At 41.0% G+C, this 15,122-nt stretch overlaps 1 long non-coding RNA gene across 2 annotated transcripts in view; it reads left to right on the top strand.

The window, feature by feature from the left end:
• The first annotated feature begins 6,316 nt into the window (after positions 1-6,316).
• Positions 6,317-15,122, top strand: part of LOC111098074 — a 67,645-nt gene continuing 58,839 nt past the window's right edge. For both annotated transcript variants that reach the window (XR_005366891.1, XR_005366892.1), the window contains exon 1: positions 6,317-6,494. This is a non-coding gene — a long non-coding RNA (uncharacterized LOC111098074). The remainder of the gene's footprint in view (positions 6,495-15,122) is intronic.

Below are 15,122 nucleotides of genomic sequence, written 5' to 3'. Positions count from 1 at the left end.
GCTCTGCAGGGTGGGGTGGAGGGGTCCTTCTCCTAGAACATGACTGAAATTGTCTCCAGCCAAACCAGTCGAAGCTGGACACACTTAGCTTAGCTCTTGGGATGGCCGGAGACTAGGAGACTGCCTCCATCCTGTTTTTTGAGCCCAAATGTTGACATTTTCATCATTAGGTGTCATTGTGGTGTTTGACCCCATCTCTTTTGCAACAGGAAAATACTACTTGTTTTTTTTTTTTTCATAGTTTGATTTAAAAACAAGCACATAACACTTTAGAGTGGTGATACCTAAATTCAACCCCAAGATCTGCGAGATATGCTTGAAACTCATCTGATGGATCCATTTATTCCTTTTTTTAAAAAAAATGTGGTAAAATACACATAACATAAAATTTACATCTTTCCCATTTTTAAATGTATGGTTCAATGGTGTTAAGGACATTCATACTGTTGTGCAATCATCACCACCATCCATCTCCAGAATTATTTTTTTGTCTTGGAAAACCAAGAGTCTATATACCCACTAAAGAATAACTCCCCATTCCCTCTCCTCAGACACTGGCAACCACCATTCTACTTTCTGTGGCTATAAATTTGACTACTCTAGGTACCTCATGTCTGTGGAATCACATACTATTTGTCTCTGTATTCCATTCACTCTTTGATAGAATCATAAGTTAGTCAGAAGATGTTCTAGAACCCTTAGTAAGGAAATCCATGTGAAGGGGCACCTTGCTGGCTCAGTCAGTGGAGCATGTGACTCTTAATCTCAGGGTCATGAGTTTGAGCCCCACATTGATTACAAAAAAACAAAAAACAAAATTAAAAACCAACAAACTTTAATTTAAAAAAAATGGAAATCCATGTAGAAAGTTGGGTGAATCTTACTACTTACCTTGATACCATTAAGCACTTGTGTATCTCTGTTTTTCTTCATTCTGATTCCATGTCACAAAGCAACCCTTTAATTATGGTATGGCTTCTTACAGTAGACAGATACAATAAGTTGCCCCCCAAGCAACCATCTCATTCCATATATCCTGTACACCATTGTATCACAGTTTGGGTGGTATTGCTATCCTTTAACTCCAGAGATCAACCATAAACCAATTCTTCTAAGCCCATACTCTCTGTCATAGTGATTGGCTCAGGGGTAGACACTGACTTAGGCCTAAACCAATCCTCTGGCTACAGTGATTAATCCAGGGTTAAGTTGACCCAATCAAAGTGAAGTCTAGGACTTTGTTTGTTAGCTGGACAGAGAGAAGCCATCTTTCTTTTACTGAAGTTGAATTGTTAAAAATGTGCATACATTTTATTGCTGCAAGCAATCATTTTGTAGCCATGAAAAGAAGTAATCCTAAGAGTGTGCCAATATGATGAAAAATAGAATGAATAGATGGAAAGAAATTTAATCCTTGGTGATAGTCTAAAACTGCTGGATCAGGCCTTACCTGCAATACTCCCTACCACAGACTTTCTGAGCTCTTGAGTCAATAAACTCTATTTATTGCTTAACCAAACGTGAGCTGGGTTTTATATTACTTGTTTCTTTGGCGGTGGGGGAGGAAGAGAGAGAGCTTGAGTGGAGGAGTTTGGCAAGGAAGGCAGAGAGAGAGGGAAAGAGAGAATTCTAAGCAGGCTCCACACCCAGCACAGAGCCCAACACAAGGCTCAATCTTATGACCTTGAGATCATGACCTGAGCTGAAACCAAAAGTCAGATTCTTAACCAACTGAGCCACTCAGGTGCCCCACTATTATTTGTTTTTAGGTACATTTTAATAGATTATTCATAAATATCTCTGTACAGAGCCAGAAAACAATGATTGCATGGACCTTATACACTCTCTTTGATTTCTCACTGAAAAAAAATAAACTGGTATTTCAGTTTGACATACTATTTTCTTTAGCTTGTTTAACATGAGATGTGGATTCATTCTTAGGATCCTGACAAATTTTAATTTCCGACTTTGTCCTGCAAGGGACCACAGCAATACGGTCAAGGCAAGGAATATTATGGTAAGGAGGTGTCTTGGGAGAAGACCTTGGTGACCATGAAAACTCTTCTTGAACTTGAGCTTTCATTTCATCTCTTTGGATTTCTGTAGCCTTTGGAAATTCTTCTGAATATCAGTGCTCTATCAATTGCTCTAAAGTAGCAGTCAATGCTAGCTGTACTGTTGGCTTCCCTGGTCTCTGACACTTGGCCTCTCAATCCTGATAGTCTCTTTCTTTAGGTCCTGTTGCATTCTCTGGTTAGCAAAGGGCAGCCAAATCTTTCTACAAAGGTGTAGGCCCTTTGCCTGTGGCTATGATGGAAGTGATCACATCTAGCACAGTGCCTAGTAGATAGTGCATTGACTTTGAATCTGAGAGCCCCCTCTGCTTCTGTCATTGGCAACCCTGAGAAGTTTAGAAGAGTTCAGTGAATGAAGGTTCCAACTTTTTCCCCATCTTGTTATAGAAATTCTTCCCAGCTATCTACAGGTACTAGTTGAGATTTTTTTTTTTACAGTAAAATTGTGTGTTCTCAGTGTCTCCCTCTTTCCTACTCCCCTTAAGGAGACCTGTGCATCATTTCTTCTTTTGTTCACCATGGGTAAAAATATATTACACACGGAATAGAAACAATACATTAACAGTAGGGTCATTTCCACATCGTGTGCTCATGAAACATTTCTTTCTAAAGGGACTCAAGATGCAAACGGAAAAAAAAGTATTTCGTTATTGCTAACAAAATACTGTAATTATAAAGAAAATCTGAGTGTTTATTGCTTTTAATTTTACTCTAGAAGTTGAGGGCTCCTTGAATGAAGGGAAAATTGTGGATGAAATTCTGTTCATCATTTCTTTAAGAAATGTTTGTGGACACATACTCCATCAGTTGTGGCTAAATGCAGAGTATTTGCTCTGTCAGGATCTAGACAAGATGCACTTGGAATTCCAGTCCACAAACCTTTAAATGTGGTCACTCTAAACCTAGTGTGGCCCTCACTTGTATTTTCTCATTCCCAGTGATGGGACCATTTTTTAAGAGAACGTGTTGTATGAACTGGTTGAATGGAGTGCTGTGAAGGTTTTTAAATAAATTATAGGTGGATTTATTGGTTCTTTTCAGGGCCAAGGTAGGTTGGCTGAGTTGAAATGGGAAATATTCATCCTGAAGGTCCAGTGGGTCCTAGGAATTAGGGAAAAGAGATTCATGAATGGATGCTGTGTTTTTCACTTCACGGTCTTCCTATTCTACATGGGCAATTGTCTCTAGGACTGAATAATTCCATACATTAATGTAACACATTATCTAGTTGGTTACTTAGGACAATTTCTTCAGAATAACCCAACTTACCTTCTGTAAAATCATAGAAGTGAGCAAAGTCTCAAAACCAGCCTCATGGTTAAAACAGGAAAGCATCAAAGCAATCCAAGATGGATGGGCCTCTTTATATTCTCACCATCTCTAAGGACAGATGTGTCACAACCTCTCTTGTGACTAGTGTTTCCCAGCAGGTATTACATTTTCTACCTCCTGTGCTCTCATTAGGAGGAAGAGGTGACTAGAGATGACAGGTCAGAGCTTCTGCTGAGCTTGGCCACTTGTAGGGATGTTGCTGGCTTTGTCAGTCCATTGTGACTTTCCATACTCATTTATAAGTAAGCCTCTGTGAATTATGCTCATTAGAAAAATGTGAAGATGAGAAGGACCAGGATTCTAAATTAGATAGCAGTGTTTCCCTAAACTGGGATCAAAGTGTTGACAGAAGCTGTTTGGAAATTACTGCTGAAGTAATTGGGATTTTTTTTAAAGATTTTATTTTATTTATTCATGAGAGACACACAGAGAGAGAGAGAGGGGGGGGGAGAAGCAGGGAGCCCGATATGGGACCTGATCCCAGGACGCTAGGATCATGCCCTAAGCTGAAGGCAGATGCTCAATGGCTGAGCCACCCAGGCGCCCAAATAACTGGGATTCTTGAAGGAAAGGTCAGGAATCCTGAAGATCATGTATATTGACTATGCATATTGAAAGAGAGAAAGCTGTTCTATCTCCCACTGAAAGCAGTTACATGGATCTAATTCGTTCCTGGGTGATAAGGATATGCATTGTGCCTCTCCTTTCCTTGACTCGAGTTTCTCTTCAGCTCTCTCTTTGGGATGCTATCTGCCTTCATTCAACTTGCGTGGTCAGTTTATGCTGCTCAGGCCAGTGATCTAACCAGGGACACCATTCTGCTCATGACGAGTGTTTCTGAAGCAAAATAAGGACAATTTTATCTAAAAGAAAATTTTCTTCTCTTATTTTCCTCTTTCAGAAGATGGCTAGAATGTATATGTTGTGTGTGCTCTAGAAAAGCTCCTGGTAGGTAATGCAAAGGACAAGGGAAAAATGAAGGGATGATAATGAGCTAAATTTCTTTGTTGGCAAAAATATTTGCTGTTTTTCTGCCTCCAAAGTTTTCCATAATGTTTCTGTTGACCTAGAAGCTCGAGTACATTCTGGTGGGTATCTGTGAAGATCCTACTCCATGGAGAAAGGCCAACCAAAAAGCAGTTCCTGATGCATGGGATTGGAATTGTCTTTCTTTGCTATAAAATCAAGTTGTAAAACAAACCTGGACATTTGCCAGTGTCTCAACACTGGAAGCAGTTTCATGCAAGTAAGAAAGAAATGAAATTAGTGATCAAAGTGCATCGATATTTTTAGACTCTTGATACATATTGCCAGTTTATGTCCAAGAGACTTATACCAATTTATACACATGCTAGCTGTATTGGAGCACGCTCACCAGCAGTATTATTACCTTTCACACCTTTACAAATGTGATAGACTGAAGAAGACATTGAGCCAGACTCAAAAGGCCACTTACTGTATGGTTCTATTTATGTGACATCCCAGAGAAGGAAAAACTATCGGGGGGAAAAATGTTGGACAGGGTTTGTGTGTGAGAAGGATTGACAGGAGAGAGATCTGAGGGAATTTCTTGGGGGTGATGGAAATGTTCTATATCTTGATTTTGCTGGTGCTTTCATGACCGTATATATTTGTCAAAACTCACTGAACTATACACTTGAAAAGGGTGAATTTTACTGTACATAAATTATACTTCAATAAACCTGACTTTTAAAAAATGACATTGCCTTGTGGTTTTAAGTCACAGTTCTTTTGCTTTGGAGTGCAGTTGAAGAGTTTTATATTTATTTGCCATTTATATTCCTTCTTTGGAAAATTGTCTTTTTATTCCTTTGCAGAATTGTCTAGGGAGTCTTGCGCCTTTTTCCCATTAATCGGGGTGATTTTTTAATACTGTCTATCAAACTTGCTAAAAATATTTCTCTAGATTTCCTTTCACTTTGTGAATACTTTACATCTTTATCTGACCTAGCCACATTTATTGAGTTCTACTTTAATGGTTGCTTTATGTTTCTAGCAGAACTTCCTGATAAAAACCTTTGGAACACTGAAATGTTTCAGTAGATGCTACTCTGGGAATTCATCAGGTACGGTGTGGGTAGACATCTCACACTGAAATAAGAAAAAAAAACCCTCTGTGCATCAGTGTAGCTGTCGACCTCCCTAAAAGATGCTCACTGGGCTCATCCTCTCTTCCCGCTCATTGGGGGTCCACTGGGCTGAGAACTGAGCCCATGGTGGCTTCACTGACTCAATTTCTCTGGACAGTGGCAGCAACAATAGTTTAGGCCCAGGGTCCCCACGAAGTGATATATAGCAGAAGTCAACGAAAGCCTCAATCAGTCGAAAACCTCATTTAACATTTCCCTCTGCTCTCCAGTTTTTGGAAGTCCTGTCTTGTCTTGATTTACTCTGCAATAAGATTTGGGGAAAAAAATATTACCTTACTAGTACATTTCAGTAATTAATTATTTAGCTAGTTATTTTAACTATTTTATTTATTTATTTAGAGAGAAAGAGAGAGGGAGCATGAGCAGGGGGAGGAGCAGAGGGAGAGGGAGAGAGGATCTCCAGCAGACTACACACCCAACTCAGAGCCTGATGCAAGGCTTGATCCCAAGACCCTGAGATCACGACCTGAGATGAAACCAAGAGTCAGATGTTTAACTGACTGCATTGCCTAGGCGCCCCTCAGTAGTTATTTACTGAATGCTTGCCATGCGCCTGGAGCGTGGCCGGGTGCTACAATGGCAGGTACGATAGACTTAGTTTTTGTCCTCACAGCCCTTACAGGCTTCTTATGCCAATAGTCAGTGAATAAGTATCACATTGTGACATAAAATAATTATAAATTATGATAAGTGCTGTGACAGGAACAAAGAGGATGTTGGTCCTCTGTTGCAAGTGGGGGTGCAGAGAGTGGCAGGGCTCCCCCTTCTCTTGCTCCGAACGGAAAAGTTTTATTTGGCCCCAAGCTTCCTATAAATTTTCGCCTCTAGGAAGACTTCAGCAGAAGAAAAATGTCTGCAAAACCAGTGCCCTGTGGAATTAGAAACAAATATGAGAAGCTGAGTGAGCTTGGGCAAGGTCAGTTGTCCTCACTCTGTATAATCTAGATGGTGTTACCAGTCCTGGGGGTTGCTGTGAGAATTAGCAAAAATAGATGGGTAAGAGGCAGAAGGGATGTTGGCTAAAGACTCTGGAGGCAGATAACTGGGGTTCAAATCCTGGCTCCTCCTTGTAAGAGCTACTCTTGTCTCAAAGAAGTTATGTATTCTCTCTATGCCTCAGTTTTCTCATGTAGGGAATGGAGGTAACAATAGTTTCTAACTCTTAGGGTTGATTTGAGAATTAAATGAGAGAGAAAATATATGGCTTTTGCAGTAGTGTTTGGTGTGTGGGAAGTGTTCATCCCAAGCCTGCGTCTACCATTTCCACCATATCATCACTGGGTTCAGATCCTAACATAAGAATGAACAAATCCTCTCATGGACTAGAACCATGTAGTTAGATTGCTCTGGAACAGCCAAGCCCTGGGACTGTGAGCCACAGATACATGGAATAAAGAGAGTGAGCAGCACATTTCTGTGGCTATAGACTCTGTATGAAAGGGGTCAGGGATCTCATCTCAGTTCCAATCCTATTTCCCTTACTCTGCTTTACTGGGGAAATGACCTTGAAAGAGGAACAACTGCACTCTAAGTCGATAGAACAGCATTGGCTACAGCCCAGCTCCACCACCCAGGCACAGAGGAGGGCTCTCTGATGTCTCTGGAATGATTTAGCTTTATTGGCTATTGTCTCTCTCTCCAAATTGCCTTCAGGATGAATGTCATGGCCAGAACCCATAGAGGACACCAGCTTCCCAAGGAGCTCACGGGAGGCAGATATTCTCTCCGTTTATGAAACAGGCTTCAAATTGACCATTAGTGGGGGCTGTATTTTGCACCTTACGAAGAGGAAATTACAGTGCATTAGAAGTTCTGCACTGTGGCTTAGGCAGTGCATTAGAGGCGGGATACAGACTGGGGTGCTTTCTTGCTGGGCATAATATCCAATTTATTTTCATTTACATTACTTTCTCTACATCACTGACTGCACGAGGCATGAAACTGTTAAATGCAAGCAATTCCCAATTGCTTGGCACAAATAGAAATGTTTAATGAATAATAATAAAAAAGGAGCCTATGGATGAAGCCGATATGCAAAAATTGTGAGAGCGTGTTAATCAATGTTTCTCATTGCATACAGCTCAACAAGTCTTCTTTCTCTCTTTCTCCCTCCCTTTCTCCCTTTCTCTTTCCTCCTCTCCCCTCTTTCTTCATTTCTAAGTTCTTTTTGAAAAGACAAAGCAAGTAATTTAGGTGGAACAAAACAGAGTAGTACAGTATTGTTTACACAGTAGATAAAATGCATGAATGTGAAAGGCTTTATCTGGAGGATTTCAAGAGAAAGGAAGGCAGGAAGAAAAGAAAGGAGGAAGGAAGGAAGGAAGGAAGGAAGGAAGGAAGGAAGGAAGGAAGGAAGGAAGGAAAAGGAAGAAAGAAAGAAAGAAAGCAAGCTGGGCAACTCAGTCAACCGTCTGATTCTTGCTTTTGGCTCAGGCCACGGGTCATGATTGCAGGGCTGTGAGATTAAGCCCTGCCTCTGGCTTTGTGCTCAGCAGGGAGTCTGCTTAAGATTCTTTCTCTCTCCCCCTCTACTGCTCTCCCTTATCTCTAAAAGAAAAATACTCTATTTCCCTTCTGCTCTATGGATGAGAGCAGTTTGCCTGCTGTTATGAAAGGGGGTTTTAACTTAATTTGTGCATCTCATCTCAGTATCAGTTACATCTAACTAATGTTTTCCCAGCCTCGTTGGCTTGTTAGGAGAGTCAACTTAGGAAAAAGGAAGACTGGCTCTCCAGGGGAGGTTCCTCAGCACCACATTCCAAGCTTCTGGTTCTCTTGTGGGTTACCTTGAGCAGTAGTGGATTTTTTTAAAAGATTTTATTTATTTATTCATGAGAGACACAGAGAGAGGCAGAGACACAGGGAGAGGGAGAAGCAGGCTCCATGGAGGGAGCCTGATGTGGGACTCGATCCCAGGACCCCTCCCCCACCAATCATGCCCTGAGCCACCCAGGGATCCCAGCAGTAGAGGATTTTAAAAGTCTCCATCAAAATTGATGGATTCCCCCCTCTGCCCACCTGTAGTTTTACTCCCACTTTGGAACTTCACAGAGGTGTGTTGATAACCAAGATCTCTGTTGGAATCCAGACTCTGTCTTTCATGAGTAGTGTGACTGGGCCACCAGTCTGAATAACCTCTCTGGTCCTCAAATTCCTCATTTACAAAGTGAGCAACAGAAACCCGTCTCTCTTGGTTATTTCCCACATTCTGATAATAGAAGCTCAAGTATATAAAAATATACATAATAGTTTATGTATATAAATATACATGAAAAAGGATGGAATGTCACCAATGGCTGTTTATTTTTCCTCTTTGTATTTTCCAACTTTCTGTGTAGGCAAGCATTATCTTTCAATAGGAACATTATAGTTTACAGAACACATATTTCCTAGTTTGAGCAAACATAGATGATAATAATATTGATTATAGAGTTTCCTTTTCCTTTTCCTTTGTTCCATACAATCTGTCCTTCTTGCTTTCTTTTTGGAGAGGAAAGCAGTTAAGGGCTGTATTGGTTTCCAGCTGCTGCTGTAACAAGTGACAAATTTAGCAGCTTAAAACAACACAAATATATTCTCTTACTGTTCTAGAGATGAACAGTCTTGAAATGAGTCTAGACTCAAGGTGTGGGAAGGGCTGTTTCTTTGGAGGATATGAAGGAAGAATCCATTTCTTTGCTTCTTTCAGCTTTTTGTGGCTGCCTATATTCCTTGGCTCGTGGCTCCTTCTCTGTCTTCAAAGCCCATGGTTTCAGTCTGCACTTGGCATTGCCTTCACCTTCTCTCCATAGAAGGAGACGTGCCTGGATAATCTGCCATTATCTCCCCATCTCAAGATCCTTATTCATACCTGCAAAGTCCTTTTTGCCATCTAAGGAAACGTACGGACATCTTTAAATGCGATGTTGTCATTCAGCTGAACAGCCAGGGTTTATTAAAAGGTGAAGGATTAAGCAAAGACTGAGCAAGAAAAAAAAAAAAAAAGCAACAAAGTTTCTGGTAATGTGAAATAACAAACTAAGTACTTTATAAGAATATCTGTTCAGTTCTTACAGAGTTTAACTGTACCGGATCAAGTGTCCTGGAAATACAAGGCACTTGGGTCTGGTGAGAACACAGGAGCTGATGTATTTTATTTTAGAAAAACAAAATCATAGGGTGTCTGCATGGCTTAGTCAGTTGACCGTCTGACTCTTGATTTTGGCTCAGGTCATAATTTGGGGTTGTGGGATCGAGCCCCACATCCAGCTCCACACTCAGTGAGGAGTCTGCTCTAGATTCTTTCTCCATCTTCATCCCCCCCATCCCGACCCCGCTCATGCTCTCAATCCCTCCCTCTCTAAAATAAAAAACAAATCTCAAAAAAAGAAATCATGACAGACAACAGTGAAAAATGATCAAGTCCCTTCTCCCCAAATCTCTAGGGGTCAGAAATTCAGTCTAAAATTATTATTATTGTTATTATTTCTTTGAAATGTCAATTTTTATTGTTGAAAGTCCCCACAAAGTCCCATCTCAGGGATTATTCCTTGAATCAAAAGCAGCCTATTTTCTCCAGCTTGGTACTAAGATGTGCCAAGAATGATTTTTTTTTTTTAAGAAAGCAAAAAAGTTCAAATTATTATTTGTTGTTGCAAAAATGCCACAGGTTATTAAACTAACATCAGGAATGGATATAATCAGATCTCATCTATTATTAATGAGGTTCTGCCTAATGTGATCATTATAGGTATGTGCCTCGTACCTAGAAGCTACCATCTAACATAATAACAACCTGGAATAATGAGTTGCCAGCATGATATTTTTCTTTTGTGAAGGGTTATACCTATAGGGTTGCCTTTTCCTTTTCTTAGAACAACAACAATAATAATAAACTGTAACATTTTAGACAGAGACAGGTGTAAGTTTTATTTGTAATATAATGGTTACTGCTTAACATCTTTACAGTTAAGATTTGTTACACAGCCAACACAAAAATGTTTTGGAAACCATATTATTACTACTTAAAATGATGATCCAAGAGCCAGAAAAACTCGTGTAACTTTTATAACATCTGCTATGTGTTTTCCTGGGTGTGAAAGAGACAGAGAGACAGAGACAGAGAGAGACACGTACAACCCACACACAGACCTTCCCCCCATACATACACACATCAGAGTTTTAAGATATGACTGACTATACTTATGGATCAATTTACTAAGAAATTTTAAAATATTTTTTTCTCATGGCACAAGCCTTTTAACTGCAATCCCTTCCTTCCTCTAAGGCATAGGCTCAGAAAAGACAAAAATTAAGCCTTTGTGAACATAGACAGAGCCAGACCACGTCCTGAATAGTTTAGCTTCCTTTGGAGCAGGTTATTACAAATAGTTGTGCTGAGGCTTGCTCACAAAATCCTATTTAATCCTTAATGCAGTTGAATTCTATGGGGTACAGTTACCTAGAGACCAGATTAGGCAAATTTAAGTGTCAGTAATGAGAGTGAATGCAGAACTAAGGGGATGAGACCCAAGAATCTGAGCACCTGAAAACAGTAGAATCCATTGAGAAAAACTCAAGGTTGGCCAGCTGTAGCCTTCATCTCTCCCATGGGTATTCCACCACTCCCCGACCCTTCACTGCTGGGCTCTGCTTCCTCACAACCTACTTGCTTCAAGCTCGGGGTATGACTTTTGCTCTTCTGGCCTGGGTTTGGAGCTGCCTCCAACTTCTCTCCAAATTATTCCTCAGACTTGAGGTCTCTGTAGCATTAGCACTATTGCCCAATTATAGCAATCTAGAAGCTCTCTTCTCTTCTGGCTTCTTCAGCATGAGGCAGGAAATCGGTTCTTTCCTTGTCTTTCTCCCCTCTGTGCTCTGCTGGCTCCCGTGCCTCCATCTGCCCTGTGAACATTGTTGTTCCCCAGGCTCCCTTCCCTGTCCAGCTTCCGTGGTCACATCTGTATTCATAACTTTGAAGCCTGTTATCTCTAGCCCTGTCTCTGCTAATGGGATCTGACTTGAATTTTCACGCACTCACCACATGGCTCCACACCAACGTTCCCATAGCCTCACAAACCATGAAGTCCAGGTTTGCTCATTAGTTACTGTTCTCTCATTTTCTGTCCTCATCTACTCAGTTCTTACTGATCCTCTTGATTAAAGGCCTCACCTTCCTCTGACTCCTTCAATCTGGAAACACCTTTTTCTTCCTTTGCCAGATTCCCTAATTCCTGAATTCTGCACTCTCTTGTTTGATAAGGAGACACGTCTCCCCTCACTCCCGGTTCCTGCTATCATTGCCTGGATGATTATTGTAACCACTTAACTGATCTCTCTACTCCCCAAACCAGCCTTCATTCGGCTGCTAGAACTAACTTCTACTGGTGGACTCATGATACTGCTAGTAACACTACTTTATATAGTAGTTGCTCAATACATGCTACTTCATTACTTCCTTGGCTTCAGTGACTTTATCTGGTAAACTGAAAGGTTTAGACTAAATAGCTTTAAAATCAAGCTTTCATCTGATACTGCATACAACTCTCAGAAATAAAGGAGGGGATTGCATCTGATTTCTGCTTGAACACCTTATCTTGATGAATCTGGGCCCATGCCTAAAGAGTGGTCCCAACATTTGAGGGCCACTTTTCACTCTGAACCTCCTTGTCTCTGTTCATGGATTTAGCCATACAAGAATATCCCAAGCTCTAAAATCAGTGATACATAGAATATAAGATATAATCTACTGAGAAGTAGGACATTGGGCCATTTTCTATAGGGTGAACTATTTGAAATACCTTCTTCATACCTATAAAATAAGGAGGTTGAATTAGTGAGCTCTCATTCTGTTTCCAAAAAGAAAGTGTCTCTTTGGAACCTCATTTATATGCCGAACTGGGTTGTTTTTTTTTTTTTTTTTTTTTTTTAATGATCTATCTTGGGGCACCTAGGCATGGAGCCTACTTAAAGAAAAATAATTAAAAAAATAAAATGACTTATAGCATCACCACTTTTGTGCATGTGTTCTTTACAGTTTTCTTTAGGGTGACCATGATGACACATCTATCTCTGAGTGTAAGGTGTGCAATGATTCAAGGCCCCCTCTTCTGGCCTTGGAAATCCATCCCTACATTTTCTCGTGGCCACGCTATCCCCTGCTCAGCCACCCTGCCTCCTGTTCCCAGTCAGTGACTGTAAATGGCTAGGAAACAAATCATGCTCATCACTGGGAAATGTGATGGCTCTGCTCATAAGTAACTGGCTCAAGAAGTTCCCCCTCCACCTTGCTGAACTCCTAGAACTGCACTGCATTCCCAAATGCTTCCATCCATTCCTCCTTTCTTCCTTTTCCTCTTCTACTTAGGGTCAGACCTGTAGAACAAATCTCACCGAGCCTTTCTTTATTTTCTCTCCTAAGCATGACCCACATCTTGGATACTGCTTCTTGATGACCTGCATTGATACACAACCTATATTTGGTATAAAAAATTCACCTCTCTCCATGGAAGAAAATAGAAAATTGGGTCTGGTTTTAATATTACGTGTATAACTACAACTGGTCTCTCAGATTGTTTTCTCCATAGTAAGAGCATCCATTCATTTTTCTCTTAAAAAAGTTTCTCTCCTTGTTTTGTGTTTACAGAAAACACATAGCATTTGCAGAAAATACACATATCTAAAAGAAAGGAAAAATAATTATCCATAATTCTTCCATCCCCCAAATAACCACTGCTTTCCGGTCTTTTCTGCAAGATGCAAGTAATTCTTACATAACAATAACAAATAACAGTTGATACAAACAATGGTTTAGTGGAGGAGTTGGCAAACCTTTCCTGTAAAGGGCCAGATTAGTGAACGTTTACAGTTTAATTGGACACAGAGACTCTGTTGCAGCCTTTTGGCTCTGTCAGATTGTGTGAAAGTAGTCATAGACAATATGTGAATGAGAATGTGGCTGTATTCCAATAAAACTTTATTTAAAAGTCAGATGGGATGGGGCTGAATTTGGCCTGGGAACCATAGTTGGCTGAACCATGATTTTGTAAAAAAAAAAAAAAAAAAAATCTTGTAGGGAGACAGTATCTGTGGCTCAATGAGGATTTTTGGGCTTTACTTAAAATGACTCATGGGAGCCTGTAGAAATCAGCCTGTGACTTTCGTAAAGGGGCAGCTGTGTATGGCCACAGGCATGGCTAGCTTACCTCTGTCGGGGGATCCCAGGCCGCAGGTGGCAGGCCAGAGGACGTGTGAGAGGCTTCTATCTGTGTGGAACTTTCCCAGAAGGACTAGTCGTGACTTCAAGTGGGGAGAAGTACTAAGCTGGCAGCTGCCTTGTGGTCTTCTGCTGTTGTCAGGCATGAGTTAAGTGGGTTTCCAACCTTTCCTAATGCGCTTTTCCCATTTAATTTTGTGACTGCATCAACTTTCATAGCAAATAATGAGTCGGGGCTGCAGCCCAAATGTTATGGACTCTTTATGTATCTGGAGAGCCTGCGAAGTGCGGCTCTGCATTCTAATGACACGCTTAACCCACCGGCTGGGCCTGCAAGCTGGTTTTGGCTGGAAGAAAGATTCTGTAGAATGTGAGGGGAGCCCACCAGAGAGCTCCTCGGCCTCACTGTCTCTGTCCCCTCTCCACAGGAGCGCTTTCCCCAGGACTTGACAGCTGTTCCTCTTGGGTCCTGGTGAATCTGTCCCTCAGCTAGAATTCTGACTCTGTCTGTCTTGATTTGAGTGTTGAAGGATAAATTTCTACCTAGGAGTCCTGTTATCAACATCCACACTTGATACTCCTATTTGTCCACGGAAATCCACATTGACTACCTATTCTGCAGTCCATCTGCTGGGACGGCACGGTGCCTAATTCTTGGCAGGGCGGGCATGCTCCAAAGGCCTGGGGTTTCAGTGCTCTGTGTTTGGAGGGATGACTGGGAGGGTGGAGGAGGGTGGGGGTGTGGCAGGAGACATGCTGCAGGAAGCTGCTTTTGCTTGCTTTGCCTGGCCCCTTGCATCAGCAGACCTTGGTTTACCCTTTAGGGGTCAAGCCCTTTGGAGAAGCTCAGCAGGAACTGCAGGTCTGCATGGGGGATGGTGAATGTTGGAATCTGGTTTCAATGCTCTCCCCAACCACAAACATTTAGAGGAGTCATCACCTAAGATAAAACATAGTGAAGGGGAAAAGGCAGATGACAATACAATAGCAGAGTGCCACCCTAAGAAGTGTGTGCGTGTGCGTGTGTGGGTGAGTGTGCATGTGCACCCATACATGCACACTTAGTGTTTCTGCAGGTAAGTGGTAGGATTATAGGTCATTTTTAGTTTTCATTTCTTTTTTATTATTTACTTTTACATTTTTCTATGATAGATATATATCGATGAGAACAAAAAAAGCAAAGCAAAACAAAATAGCTTCAGAATATTAGGTATAAAGAAAAGAGTTCACTACAAGGCCGAACTGCTCACTGATGAACTTTTTTGTTGTTTTACTGCTTTAATTTATTTTTATTTTTCTTTGTGGTAAGATATCTATAACATAAAATTTACCATCTTTCTTTTTTTAAAA

Source organism: Canis lupus, chromosome 11 (assembly GCF_011100685.1).
Source record: "Canis lupus familiaris isolate Mischka breed German Shepherd chromosome 11, alternate assembly UU_Cfam_GSD_1.0, whole genome shotgun sequence".
Taxonomy (NCBI): domain Eukaryota; kingdom Metazoa; phylum Chordata; class Mammalia; order Carnivora; family Canidae; genus Canis; species Canis lupus.
The sequence above is the reverse complement of the archived record's forward strand: the minus strand, read 5'-3'. Positions and strand labels throughout refer to the sequence as shown.